Consider the following 15,873-nt stretch of genomic DNA (forward strand, 5'->3'; position numbering starts at 1 on the left):
CAAACCACAGTTTCCAGAATTATTTGAGGGAAGCCTTAACAGTTTAATTTGGTGCTAAATGTCACAGCAGGAGGCAAAGTAAAGGCAGGGGGGCCTTTTCGATAGTTGCGCTTGCCCTGTGGAACGCCCTCCCACAAGATGTCAAGGAAATAAACAACTATATGACTTTTAGAAGACATCTGAAGGCAGCCCTGTTTAGGGAAGTTTTTAATGTTTGATATTGTATTGTGTTTTTAATATTCTGTTGGAAACCGCCCAAAGTGGCTGGGGAGGCCTGGCCAAATGGGTGGGGTATAAGTAATAAATTTATTATTATTATTATTAAGCAGGAAATTTATTCCCTCCCCATTCTCAAAACCACTGGAAAGCTTCTATTTATCCATCTTTCTAGCTTCTGAAGGCACTGTTCCCACACTTCTTGACAGCCTAGAACAGGCATCCCCAGCCTTCAGCCATCCAGATGTTTTGCACTACAATTCCCATCATCCTTGACCACTGGTCCTGTTAGCTAGGGATCATGGGAGTTGTAAGCCAAAACATCTGGAGGGCCGCAGGTTGGGGATGCCTGGCCTAGAAGCTTGCTTTTTAAAAGTATGCATATTTGAACACCTAGATTTTCATTCAGGAAGCTGAATTCTGTAGTTGAAATATTTCTGGTGCACATACATAGCCCTGACTGCAACAGTTTGGTGATTAACTGCTAACACACCTGTAATAAAAATAAAAATATGCAAGGTAGTCCTCTAGCCTTAATGTGGATTGCTTCACACGTTCATAACTCACTTTGGGGAAACAATTGTATACAATTGTATACAATTTTAACAGTTCCTATCTCTCTGTGAAGTAGATCAGGTTAACCCCCACCGACAAATAATTTCTGAAGAAATAGTAGCATCTGGATTCAGTACAATCTCATTCTCTCCCACCCACCCCACAACAAACAGAGGGGCATACACTTGTAGCAATTAAGACAGGAAGAAAAAAAGTCAGCATGCAGATCTGCTTGCAATAATGAGAATATTCTAAAATCTTTAAGTCACCAGCAGCTACATTCCTGCAGACTTCTAAATTTTGAGTTCATTAACCATTTTTTCATTATTATTATTTTTTAAGCATTCGCTGCTTAGAACTTCTTGAACCAATGACAGCAGGCCAGAGCTGGCTCCTTGACGCCCACAGAGATTCCCCAAACCCGCTTGCCAGCTCTTTAAGCGAAGAGATTCGTTGCAGGCAGCAGCCTCAGGGCCTAAAGCTGCAAACTGTGCCTTTCCCCCTTTTGCCGAGTTCTCCTCCAGGCCGGAGTGCACAGAAAATGGAATTCAAAAGCTGTTCCAAGCCACCCTGAGCAGACAGCACTCCAAAGAACAGCTTATCCCCACGCGACATTTGCCGGAGTGTGTTTGTGCACACATGCACAATTTTAGCAGTAGCTGGGCAAGGGGAACACCTTTGTGTACTGAAGTGCAGCAGATGGTTAAAAAAAAAAAAGCACTGGGAAAAAGGGGTAGGAGTGTCGAAACCTGCATAGACGCTTCCCCATGGCCCAGAGGATTTCCTTCATTAATAAGTAGGGACCGAAATCTTGCTTTTATGCCATGAAAGCAAATCTTGGCTCCAAAGACTTCAGTGCGCGTACACACACACACACACACACACACACACACACGGTGGGGAGAGCTGAACGCTTGAGAAGCCTTCAAACCATGACTTCAGCAGGAAATTAGTGGGAAGGGGAAGGGTGTGGTCTGACAGGCCCACAAACACACTTACTTCTAGGAAAACCTCCGAGCTTGGGCAAGAAGCATTTTCCCCCCTCCAAAACTGCTTCTTCTTCTTCTAAAAGCATTTCTTTCTTTCCTTTCTTTCTTTAAAAAAATGCCTTAAGCACCAACTCTTTAAATACAGCCGGCCCTATCATTAGGTAGAAGCCTAAGGCAGCTAAATTTTGGATGCACGAAAGAGGAGGATATAGTCGTTTAATGTATTGTTGTGTTTTTACAGCCAGGGGAAAAGGAATAGGTGCACTGGGGATTTTATGCCAAAATAACTTGTCCAATTCCTAGGTAACCTTGATAGGGAGGGGGGTGGAAGGCTTTGCTAGCTAGTCAGGCTGCAAAATGTCTTAGGCCCTGGTTATAACAAAGCCATGTTAAGTAGCATTAACTCACACGGCAATTTCAAAGCAGTGATCGGGAAGGAGGGCATATAGTTTCTTTAAATCAAGGGGTTGCCTTTGATGTTGGTCCTACTCTAAAGTAGACCTATGGAAAATGCTTGAACATGACTAACTGGATACAATTTTAATAATGGGCCTAAACTGAGGAGAATGAAGCTGGATGCAACCCAAGATTTATACACCTGTTTTTCTCCTCCAAATAAGAGATTGCCTAATCCAGGCTTCTTCAGCCTCGGCCCTCCAGATGTTTTGGCCTACAACTCCCATGATCCCTAGCTAGCAGGAACAGTGGTCAGGGATGCTGGGAACTGTAGTCTCAAAACATCTGGAGGGCCAAAATTGAGGAAGCCTGGCCTAGTCAGCAGTAGCTAACATCAGTTCAAACGACCTAAAAACAACAATAAAAGAACCAATTAATAGTCACATCAAAAACAGGGGGAGGGGGGAAATCGACAGCAGTTATAAAACACCAAGGAAGGAAGGAACATACGATTAAAATAAAAATCTAAACAACAGAAAAATCAAGAGTTTTCAAGCAGTAACAGCTATGCCCTCAATTCACAGTTGGGGGCAGTAGTGTTTCTGAATACCAGTTGCAGGGGACCAGAGGAGGGGGTGAGTGCTTTGGTGCTTGAATCCTGCTTACTGGTTTCCCACAGGCACCTGTGAGAACAGGATGCTGGACTAGGTGGGCCATGGGCCTGATCCAGCAAGCGCCTTTTTTTGCATTTATTGTGACTTCATGCTATTTTATGCTCATCATGGTTTTGGGGCTGTCCTACGCGATCCCGCTTTCAATGCAAAGGTTTGGGGGCAGACATAACGCTTGGTTTTCCAGCCTGTCCCTCATCTCCCTTCTGAAATCCTGACGCTGTTTATACCACAGATGGCCTCAACCCCTCAGACCCCCACCTCACCCCGATGGTGCCTCTGTTATGGTGGAATGGTGCCCTTGCAGACATCAACAATTCAGCAATGTTTGGGAAGCGTCACGGAACAGATGGCAAAGCAGAATGTTGTGGGGGTGGTCTAGTATAAACCCACATGGGACGCAGGAGGCGCTGTGGTCTAAAGCACAGAGCCTCTTGGGCTTGCCGATCAGAGGGTCGGTGGTTCGAATCCCCATGACGGAGTGAGAGCCCATTGCTCTGTCCCAGCTCCTGCCAACCGAGCAGTTCGAAAGCACGCCGGTGCAAGTAGATAAATATGTACCGCTGTGGCGGGAAGGTAAACGGCATTTCCGTGCACTCTAGTTTCCGTCACAGTGTCCCATTGCGCCAGAAGTGGTTTAGTCCTGCTGGCCACATGACCCAGAAAGCTGTCTGCGGACAAGCGCCGGCTCCCTCGGCCTGAAAGCGAGATGAACGCCGCAACCCTAGTCGCCTTTAACTGGACTTAACCGTCCAGGGGTCCTTTAACTTTTTTTTTACCTTTATAAACCCACCATTATGGCATCATTAGCATGTTACAGAACACCTGCAAAAAAACACTTGGCTGGAAGGGCCCCATCGCATAGCAGTAGGGAAAGAAAGAAATGGCAGCAGGGGCAAGAGTGGCAATGCGGGCAAGCCTGCTAAGGATACACCAACTGCTGCCCAAGGTGGGCTTGCAGTGAGCTCTGATCCGCTGACTGGCACGAGCTTCCTGGGATCTGTGTGTCGCAGTTCTTGATGGGAAACTACCTAAAGCGTGCTTTCAGCAACCCCCTAGGAAGGCATATGTACATGCAAGTATTCCTTTGCATGGAGGTGGCCAACTCCCAAAAGACTGCGATCTACTTACAGAATTAAAAACTGGCTGTTAAGTCGTGGGTGAACGTATCAGACGACACAGCGATTCTTCAGACAGCTCGTTTATTCACAGGCCCAGGACAGAACTGGACTGAAGGGTTCAGCCAACCTGCTTATATAGAGCTCCAGTACAAAGCAACAGTAACAACTTTCTGTAACTATCCAATCACTGAACGTCACTTTCAATTCCTTATTTGCATATGTGGACCTGAGTGAAAACTATCTACAGTATCCCCCTGCTGGCCCAGGGTGAGAACTTCAGTACATAACACCGGTAGTGAGCTTTTTTTAGAGAGGAGGAAAGTCCCGTTTTTAAGGGTTTTTTAGGGGGAAAGGGGATCAGAAACTCACCAACAGATCGCTGGGGAAACAAACACCCTCACTGAGTAAACTCTGTCTTCCATTCTGCAGATGGAGAATGGAGGGTGGGGAGAGAGGGCGGGGCCGGATTCTATTTTTTAAACGCTAGGGAAAGGGACCCAGCGATCGACCGCGATCTACCAAAACCTCACGGAGATCTACCAGTAGATTGCAATCGACTTGCTGGACATCCCTGCTTTGCATGAATTCAAGCCTGCAACACAATAGGCTCTTTGTGTCTGCAGATACTGTGCACCCACAAAGGATTTAAAAAGCAAACAACAAGACCTCTGGGTCATCTAACGTCGTGTCAGGTGATTGACAGGCAGGTGTCAGATTGACAGGCCCACCTGTCAGAATGGCCCATGAGGGGCATGGGATGGGGGAGCAGTCAAAATGGCTCACCAGCTGGAAAAGGTTTCAGGCAACATTGGCATTGATCATAGTGAATGTCTTTAAACCAATTTGATTAGAAGTTGCCATATGGGCTTTGGCATTTGGCGATTAATGAATTCAAGAAATACAGTGGTACCTCGGGTTACAGACGCTTCAGGTTACAGACTCCACTAACCCAGAAATAGTACCTCGGGTTACGAACTTTGCTTCAGGATGAGAACAGAAATTGTGCAGCGGTGGCATTGGGAGGCCCCATTAGCTAAAGTGGTGCTTCAGGTTAAGAACAGTTTCAGGTTAAGAACAGACCTCCAGAACGAATTAAGTTCTTAACCCGAGGTACCACTGTAATAAACTGTGTAAAGAGAAGCAGCTAATACTTCTGGGATTGTCATCAGCCTGGGAGTCCCATTCCAGACCACTCTTCACATGCCTGCCTGCTCACCCTCTCGCCATGGGGAAATCTTACAGCACAACTAATGTATAGTTAGCCATAGCAATTTGTTCTTCTCCAAGGCTGCTGGAATCCACTGCTCCCTGAGGGCAAAGCAGTGGCAGAAAGGGTTGCAACAGGGTCCTCTGGCTGACTGCAGAATAACTGGTTCCTACAGCGGTGAAATAAGGGACGCGGGTGGCGCTGTGGGTTAAACCACAGAGCCTAGGACTTGCTGATCAGAAGGTCGGTGGTTCGAATCCCCGCGACGGGGTGAGCTCCTGTTGCTCGGTCCCTGCTCCTGCCAACCTAGCAGTTCAAAAGCACGTCAAAGTGCAAGTAGATAAATAGGTACCGCTCCGGCGGGAAGGTAAACGGCGTTTCCGTGCACTGCTCTGGTTCACCAGAAGCGGCTTAGTCATGCTGGCCACATGACCCGGAAGCTGTACGCCGGCTCCCTCAGCCAATAAAGCGAGATGAGCGCTGCAACCCCAGAGTTGGCCATGACTGGACCTAATGGTCAGGGGTCCCTTTACCTTTACCTTTACAGTGGTGAACTGGACGCGTCACACCAAACAGAAGCTCTTTTGCAGGCATTCTGCAAACTTTCTCAAATCTTCCGTTTTGGGCAAGGGACACAGCTGAGTGGTACATCATCTGCTTTAAATGGAGAAGGTCCCATGTTCAAACCCTGGCACCTCCAGTTAGGGCTGGGAGAGATCCCCTGGACAGTCACTGCCGGTCAGTGCAGACAATACCAATGGTCTGACTCAGTATAAGGCAGCTTCCTATGCTCCTGAATCTGCAAAATAGGGCAGGATGTAAATCTCAATTAATGAATATTACACAGGAAGAGACAGACGTGCTGCTCTTTTCCTGCATTTGAATACGTTTCTGGGCCAAAATGCATATGTAAAGATTAACCATAAGCTTGCTGATGACACAGTCAGCCTACTATAATAAATAAATGTTATGATTTTGGATTCTAAAATAGTTACAGACCTGCCAAAGCAACGTATAATGGTCAATACTTAATGCAATTACTTTGGCAAGCTAATGGCAAGAATATACTATCCTCCACCAAGTCCTGTGATTATGGGATGCATATTTCCAGGGCTACATATTAAGCATATTTGCATAACTTAACTCTTGCTTTTCATGGGGAAAGGAAAATACTGCACAGTACTAAAGCTCTCTTTGTACTCAGCTGTCGAGTCTACTTGCTGTACTCAGCCGTTGAGCTCACCAGTGTCAGAGCTCACCAATATGGTGCCCGTGGGTACCACGGTGCCCTTGCGGTCTTCTCCCGGTGCCCACAAAGCCTGTGAGCCCCCCCACAACCCCACTTTTGTGATGTGGGTGGTTACCTGCCTTGAAAAATGCATGGAGCTGAAGGAGGAAATTGGAAGAGACACTCTTCCCCACTTCCTCTTTTTAGCTCTATGTACTTTTCAAAAGTGCATAGACATGAGTGGCGCTGTGGGTTAAACCACAGAGTCTAGGACTTGCCAATCAGAAGGTCGACAGTTCGAATCCCCGCGACGGGGTGAGCTCCCGTTGCTCGGTCCCTGCTCCTGCCCACCTAGCAGTTCGAAAGCATGTCAAATTGCAAGTAGATAAATAGGTACCGCTCCGGCGGGAAGGTAAACGGCGTTTCCGTGCGCTGCTCTGGTTTGCCAAAAGTGGCTTGGTCATGCTGAGCACATGACCCGGAAGCTGTACGCCGGCTCCCTCGGCCAGTAAAGCGAGATGAGCACCGCAACCCCAGAGTCAGCCACGACTGGACCTAATGGTCAGGGGTCCCCTTTACCTTTACTTTTCAAAACAAAGATTAATTCTACTGAATTTGGCTGTTGCCCAGTTCCCACAGCTCTTGTTCAAAAATCCAAGTGTGCCGAGGGGCTTAAAAAACTTGGCCACACCCGACCTTGGACTTATTCTTCCCCAACCTGGAGCTCTTCAGATTATTTGGACCAACTCTGGGCAGCACGGATGATGACTGGATAATTCTGAAACCCTAGAAGACACTAGGCTGACTACCCAGTTTGAAACTTAAATCTCCGCAACCTTAAGGGATGAAAGCTTGCAGGTGTTTTTTAAAATGAAAGCTGAGATTACCATGGTTCTGTACTCTGGCCAGTGGGACCGCAGAACTGACGCAGCTGTCCTTACGAAAGGTGCACCAAATACACGCATTCAAGTGTCACTAAAGATAAGAATGTAAGGACATGAGAGCAGGTGAAAGGCTCAGCTATTCCATCATCCTGTTCTCGCAGCGGCCAGCCAGATGGGAAACCTGATAGCAAAACCCAAGCGCAGTGGTGCTCTCCTATTTGTGATTCAGAGTCCTACCTAAAGCTACACTCCTGCATCTAGTTACTTATTCCGAAAATGTTTGTGTCTCCCCTTGCCTAAATGTTCAAGGCAGCTAACGAAGTAGAAACATGCATGTTTCCCTTGGAGTCTGCCCAAGTGAATGAAGTGCAACTTACTTCTGAGTAAACATGCGCAGGATTGTGCTGTCAGCCTTGCAGAGGTTGACTCAGTTTGTTGCGCATACCTCCAAGCTGACTCACAAGGCCATCGGTTACAATATACCTGTATATGTAAAGGTACCCCTGACTGTTAGGTCCAGTCGCGGACGACTCTGGGATCGCAGTGCTCATCTTGCTCTATAGTCCAAGGGACCCGGCGTTTGTCCACAGACAGCTTCCGGGTCATGTGGCCAGCAGGACTAAGTCGCTTCTGGCGAACCAGAGCAGTGCACGGAAATGTCGTTTACCTTCCCGCCGGAGTGGTATCTATTTATCTACTTGTACTCTGACGTGCTTTCGAACTGCTAGGTGGGCAGGAGCTGGAACTGAACAATGCGAGCTCACCCCGTCATGGGGATTCAAACCGCCGACCTTCTGATCAGCAAGCACAAGGCTCAGTGGTTTAGACCACAGCGCCACCCGCGTCCTTACCTGTATATGTAAACTCTCTCAAATTGCCTACTGTGCTCCATTAAATCAGAGCTCAAAAATCTTGTGTCTCATACTAAGCTCCTCACAAATTAGGCCAGTTAGCAGTGGAGGCTGGTCCATATGGGCAGATGGGGGCACTGCCCCACTGACCTCAATCTGTCTCCATCCAGTACTTGCCAGGCTGATTTCTTACATTCAGTCCAGTTTACCAGCCTCCTCCTCAAGTCTGAATTTTGCGCTTGTAGAATGTGGCAGGAAGCAGAATGAGGATAAACCTAGAATAAGTTGGCTCCACCTGTTGGTGGCTCTGGCTCCACCTACTGTTGGCCTCCAGCCCCGTCTTCTGCCCTACCAGGCCCAAAGTTTCCTTGCTATAATAAAGCATATAAATCACACATCTACACACTAACAATGCAATCCTATACTCCCCCCCCCCACTCAGAATCAGGTGTCACTGATGTAAATGGGACTTTCCACCTAAGTAAATGGGGCTTTTCCGCCTAAGCGTCCAGCATTGCATCTTAAGTTCAGCTACTGGAGTTGCACTTAGAACGGCTGCTGGATCAAAAGCTGAGGAACTATCAGGAACACAGTCTTGAAAGTTTGTTTAGTTCAAAGCAGAAATTAAAAGCTTAACACTGAGCTACTTTTTTTCCATAGCTGAACAAAGAAATAAGAGTGTTTCACTTTCTGTTTGAGGTAGCCCGGGCATCAGTGAGTAAGTTCAGGGTCTCGCTTTCATTTTATTTAAGGGATCACACTGTTGCAAAAAAACAAGCCAACCCCGATTTCTCGATTGCGAAAGACACTTGCAGTCTGTTTCACTGGTACAGTGGTACCTCGGGTTACAGACACTTCAGGTTACAGACGCTTCAGGTTACAGACTCCACTAACCCAGAAATAGTACCTCGGGTTAAGAACTTTGCTTCAGGATGAGAACAGAAATCGTGCTCCGGCGGCGCGGCGGCAGCAGGAGGCCCCATTAGCTAAAGTGGTGCTTCAGGTTAAGAACAGTTTCAGGTTAAGAATGGACCTCTGGAACGAATTAAGTACGTAACCAGAGATACCACTGTAGTTTTAAAAAGTTCCCCTTTCCCCCATTCCAGTTTAATACTGGGGAGAGGGGGAGCAAGTACAAACCTGTGCTGGGTGTGGTCCAGCAAACATACCTAGATATGGAACGAGCTGAACTTTTGAAGGATGAACCAGCAGAAACAGCTTGGTATGTCCAAGAGTTACGGAGTAGTACTGAAAGCCTATACACAAGTCTCAAAAACAAAATCTAATTTGTAGCTAGCTCCAATCCTCTGAAATTCCAAAGTGCATAAAACATCAAAATCAAAGCCAGGAATCCCCAAACTGTGTGCCATGCTCATCTGCCAGACAAATTTGCAGTGCCACTCTATACTTGGAAACAAGCCCTATTGAGTTCAATGGGATTTACTCCCAAGTAACAGAGTACAAGATTGCAGCCTAAGCCTCACTTACTAAGTAGGACTTAATTCTGAGTAAGCATGCATAGCACTGTGCTGCTCAAGTTGCTATCCTGTGCAGAATTAGGCTGTGATCCTACAGGTAAGGTAAAAGGTAAAGGCCCCCTGGACAGTGAAGTCCAGTCAAAGGCGACTATGGGGTTGCAGCGCTCATCTTGCTTTTCAGGCTAAGGGAGCTGGTGTTTGTCCACAGACAGCTTTATGGGTCATGTGGCCTACATGACTAAACCACTTCTGGTGCAACGGGACACAGTGACAGAAACCAAAGCGCACGGAAATGCATTTACCTTCCCACCACAGTGGTACCTATTTATCTACTTGCACTTGTGTGCTTTTGAACTGTTAGGTTGGCAGGAGCTGGGACAGAGCAACGGGAGCTCACTCTGTCGCAGGGATTCGAACTGACAACCTGCTGATCGGCAAACCCAAGAGGCTCAGTGGTTTAGACAACAGCGCCACCCGCATCCTTTTTACATGATCCTACATCACTTACTTGCAAGCGCAAGCACATCTAGGATTACAGTGAAGCACACACAAGTCCGTTGATTTAAACAGTCTTTTGCTTATCTAACACTACAAACAATCGTGCTGTTGGACTTGAATATTAAGCAACATACTAGTAATCCCTTGGTATGTGGATACACACAAACAGACAACAGTGTCCAAATATTTAACGGCAAACCTCCAATAAATGTAAAGGTCTCATCAGGCAACAAGCAGAATTGTTAAATAAGTAGCTTTTGCATAAGAAGCCAAAGAGCTGGAAAGAGAAAAAGACTGCAGATCCTACAACCAACGCTAACATAAAAAGGAAATTGCAGGGAGTTAGGAGAGTTCCAAGACCTGGCAGGAAACCAAGAAATTCAAAGCAAAAGCCTGAAACTTCAGAGCTCACTCCCATGCCTAAATATAGCCTCTCCCATAGCATATGGCATGGCAAAAAATCATTTACAGTACATAGGGCTGCAGAGCCAGCTAATATTATTAGTGGTTCAGTCTGTGTCAGCGTGAATAAATTAACAGGCCAGCCAAACCCGGAGTCCAAGCAGTATTTGGGGAGTTTCAGCGGAATGACAATGTCAGAAAGATGGCAAAAAATATACATGAGAGGCTTATGACTCTCTCAAACACCTTCCCAATAACATTTCCCTCAACAATACCCTCCCTTTCTTACATCCTGCCCTGCGGATGGCACAGCCTGTCGATTTCCCGTCCCCTCAAAGTCACATTTGAACCATGCATTAATAAGCACTATGATACCACTTTAAACCAGGGGCACCAACTATAGGGGCAGAAGGGGCTTTGCCCCCCTGTATTGGTGGGGAGGAGGCTGAGCTCCTCCCCCAGTACTGAGGGCGCCACCATCCCGTTGCCACCAGGCAAACGCTCTTGCGCTAGGCAGGGGCGGGGCACACGAAGGGTGAAGCTCGCCCCCGCTGCCATGCAAGCGCTCGTGGGCACGGGTGGGACAAACCACGTGACGCTGCTCCCCCCCCAATGTGGGGGGCAAGTCGGCACCCCTGCTTTAAACAGTCATGGCTCCCACCCCCCCACCCCCCCCGGATTCTGAGAGATGTTGTTTGTTAAGGGTGCTGAGAATTGTTATCCACCTTGGATCAAATCTATGCTTCCAGGGGTCATAAGTAAGCTGCAGAGATAGTGCAGGATAGTGTGCACCCTGGAAATAATCTCTTTCAGCTTCTGCCTTGTGGAAGAAGGTACAGGGTTATAAAGACTAGGACTAGCCGCCTGAGAAACAGTTTTTATCCAAATGCGATTTTGGTTTTAAATGCAGTGTAAGGTAGTCTCTGTGGGAGTATATTATATTTAATTATGGGGTATCAGAGTTTTTAGGGGGCTAACCAGGCTGGGATAGCAGGCTTGTTGGTTTTTGAATGTCAGATGTAGATTTTTTTCAATTTTGTTGTTCTGTATGGGACAATGACAATAAAGATTATCGTATCGAATTGTTAACAAACGAGAGGCAATGGAGAGTGCCTCCAGGAGTGAAGTCAAACCGCTGCGCTAACAGCAGCAAAATGACCTCCCTGGGTGCAAGCCTGGGCAGTGTGCATGGAGGTCGTGGGCTGCCCAGACGACAAGACCCCCCTCCCCCACACCTCACTGATGTGGTCCAAAGGAAAGCATAGCAAGACGCTTGTCACCCACTTGACTGCAGGACCTGTATGATACTGCTTTAGGCCACAGCTGCAGCGTACATCTAAAACACTATGATACCACTTTAAACAGTCATGGGTTGGCCCAAAAAATCCTGGGAGGTGCTGGAAATTGTTAGATGACCCCTATCCCCGCCCCCTCACATTTTCCAGAGTTCCCTGTGGAGAGGGATTGCTCTTTGAACTACTCAGAACCATAGCTGTCAACTTTTCCCTTTTCTTGCGAGGAATCCTATTCGGAATAACGGAATTTCCCTTAAAAAAACGGGAAACGTTTGACAGCTATGCCGAGAACTGTACCTCTCTGAGGGGGAATTGTACCTAACAAATCTCCACACCCTTGAGAAACTACATGTCCCAGACTTCCTTGAGTGAAGCCATGGCTGTTTAAACTGGCATATTTTTTATGTGTAGTGCGGACAACAATGTACAGTGCAGCGCAAATGGAGCCTGTGTCGCCACCTTATAAAACACAGCAGGGAGGACAGGCACAAAACTAGAATTTTGTGCCTGTTATTGGCTCTGACTCTACCTGCCCTTGGCCTGCATTTCCAGTCCCAATGGATCCCAGTCACTAATAAATAATAATAATAATAAATTTTTATTTATACCCCGCCCTTCCTGGTTCAAAAACTGGGCTCAGGGCGACTAACAACAAATTTAAAACACTTTAAAACACTCCATCACTGAAAAGGCCCTGGTGGAGGATAGTCTGACTTCCTTAGGGCCCGGGACCTCTAAACTATGGTTATTCATGGACCTTAAGGTCCTCTGCGGGGCATACCAGGAGAGGCGCTTCCATAGATACGAGGGCCCTAAGCCACTGTGCGAAGAACCCTGAGAAAGCAACAGAACACATGTAGAACTCCCTTTGGACGTTGCCCCAAGCTTTCTTTCCATTGAACACTTTGCCATCCCTTCCCTACCATAGATCCCTAACCCTGCGTACACTTTCCTCGGGATGCCGCGTACAAATGTAGCAAACAAGAAACCCACTTTCACAAACCACGACTGAGCTGCAGGATCAAATACAACTAGGACTTGGCCGCATTACCGCAACACCACCGCCATTTTCTTCTTATCGTCTGCATCGGTACTGGAATTGTTTTCTGAAGTTTGGTCTGTTTGCTACCCTGGGCTCCTTTGGGAGGAAGGGCAGAATATCAATTTAATAATAAATTGTGTGCTTGTGTATGAATGAAACAAAAGGAAAAAAACAACATTATGTAGCAAAAATGAAGGGCAGGCTAAATACAGGATAAGGGCTAGTACAGTGGTACCTTGGGTTACATACGCTTCAGGTTACATATGCTTCAGGTTACAGACTCTGCTAACCCAGAAATAGTGCTTCAGGTTAAGAACTTTGCTTCAGGATAAGAACAGAAATCGTGCAGCAGCAGGAGGAGGCCCCATTAGCTAAAGTGGTGCTTCAGGTTAAGAACAATTTCAGGTTAAGAACGGACCTCTGGAACGAATTAAGTACTTAACCTGAGGTACCATTGTAGGTCCTAGATTGAAGATCAGTGAAGCAAGAGCTGGATTAAATGAAGTCAGGTAAACCTGATATAATCTCAGCTCAAACCTGAGCTATCTAAACTGCATTTTTAAATACACAGTACTTACGAGAAGGGCTGTAGCTCAGTGGTAGAACATCTGCTTTAAACGCAGAAGGTGCCAGGACTGGGACAGACCCTTGCCTGAAACCCTGGAGGGCTGCTACCAGACAGTGCAGACATTACTGAGCTATATAGACCAATGGCCTCATTCGGTATGAGGCAGCTTTCTTTGTTCCTAAAAGGAAACAGCTATATAAGACAGCCCTGCTGTCTTCCAATGTAGGGTAGACACCTTTTTCTAATTGGCAGAGACACTAGGACTTTTTACACAGCTACCCCAGGCAGAAATTATACAGTGGTACCTCAGGTTACATACGTTTCAGGTTACATATGCTTCAGGTTACAGACTTCGCTAACCCAGAAACGGTGCTTCAGGTTAAGAACTTTGCTTCAGGATGAGAACAGAAATCGTGCTCTGGTGGCGCGGCAGCAGCAGGAGGCCCCATTAGCTAAAGTGGTGCTTCAGGTTAAGAACAGTTTCAGGTTAAGTACGGACCTCCAGAACGAATTAAGTACTTAACCCGAGGTACCACTGTATAGGCACAGCATTGATTTGCAGTGGTGAGAAATGGTTCCCCTGTTGGGTTTCTGCCTGTTCAACCATCTGTTATACAAACACTAAAACAAATTATCTTGCATTTAACAATTGGTTTTTTTTTAAAAGAGACACTTATAGCTCTCCTCTTCTTTAGCCACACTAGGCTCCTTTGGAAGGGCAGGATATGTAGTCGATGAAACAAATAGACAAGAAACAAGCCAACAAGCTTGCTGTGGGTATTTACTGGTTTGGTATCGTAGCATAGGAATAAGCCATATGCTTCCAAATGGAAAATAAGATCAATAAACCATTTTGATCCCTCAGCCAGTTTCAGAATCTGTACAGAAACCACAAAGATAAGCTGAAACCCACAAATATGGTGCATCTTAGTTACTTTTTTTTTTTAAGTCACCTAAAAATTTACTTCCAAAGCAGATAAATACTGCCTTTTTCAGAATTGCACATAGCTACTTGATTGTATGGCACAACCAAAGTTTACAGGTGAGCAGCTATGGATGGATGATTTACACAGACTCCCTCCACCTGCCCTGCTCACCAAGTTACCCAATAGCTTTACTTCAGCAGGTGACGTAGAAAAGTAGTTTATGGAGTGTAACATTTACCCTTTTTCAGCCGGTGTGCTATATTGCCCCATTGCAACCCCTCCAGGGGCTGCATGCAAGCAATGGGTTCAGTCACCACTAGGGATCAGCAAATATGCAGATTTTAGCTTCTAATTTCTGAAATTCAGTTTCCCACATCAGTTTGCTGATGCTATGAGAAAGCACACCTTGGTTTAAGAACGCTTTGGTTTAAGAACGGGCTTCCGGAACGGATTAAGTTCGTAAACCAAGGTACCACAGTACAGTGGTACCTCAGGTTACATACGCTTCAGGTTACAGACTCCGCTAACCCAGAAATAGTACCTCAGGTTAAGAACGTTGCTTCAGGATGAGAACAGAAATCATGCTCCGGCGGCGCAGCGGCAGCGGGAGGCCCCATTAGCTAAAGTGGTGCTTCAGGTTAAGTACAGTTTCAGGTTAAGAACGGACCTCCAGAACGAATTAAGTACTTAACCCGAGGTACCACTGTATATATATTTTTAGGAAAGTGTGGATATATGTAGATAAATAAATAATAGCACCCCTCCCCAATTTCCCAGAGTTCCCAGAGAAGAGGGATTGGCTGTTAAAGCACGCTTAGAATTATAGCCCTGTGAGGGGAATATCAACTCTCAGCAACCTCCACGAAAACTACAGACCCCAGGATTCTTTGGGGGGAAGCCATGATTGTTTAAAGTGGAATGGTGCAGCACTAATTGTACAGTGCAGATGGAGCCTCCGTTGCTCTAAACTAGTGGCTTTTGAAAAACAACAACAGCACACATTTTGCCTCTAAGGAACACTTTCAACATAAATGCACCTGCCACAGAACCCCCGCAGAGACAGGTCAGGCAAGGAACTGCCCAGTTCCATAAGACCACTAATAACATGCCCTATAAATGCACCCAAAGCTCCTCTGAGTGGAGACCAACAATGTAGAGTGGGCAGTTTTCCTCGGGATTTATTTTTCTGCAGGAAAAAAATAATATCCAAAACATAAGTACATTAGTTAGAACATAGAGCCAGTGTGGTGTAGTGGTTAAGAGCGGTAGACTCGTAATCTGGTGAACTGCGTTCACGTCTCCGCTCCCCCACATGCAGCTGCTGGGTGACTTTGGGCTAGTCACGCTCCTCTGAAGTCTCTCAGCCCCACTCACCTCACAGAGTGTTTGTTGTGGGGGAGGAAGGGAAAGGAGATTGTGTGCCGCTTTGAGACTCCTTAGGGTAGTGACAAAACAGGGTATCAAATCCAAACTCTTCTTCTTTTTCATAAAAAGAGCTCTAGTGGATTATGCAAATGGCTCACCTAGTCCAGCATCGTGTTCTTAC

This window comes from Podarcis filfolensis, assembly GCF_964270895.1.
Source record: "Podarcis filfolensis genome assembly, chromosome: 14".
NCBI lineage: Eukaryota > Metazoa > Chordata > Lepidosauria > Squamata > Lacertidae > Podarcis > Podarcis filfolensis.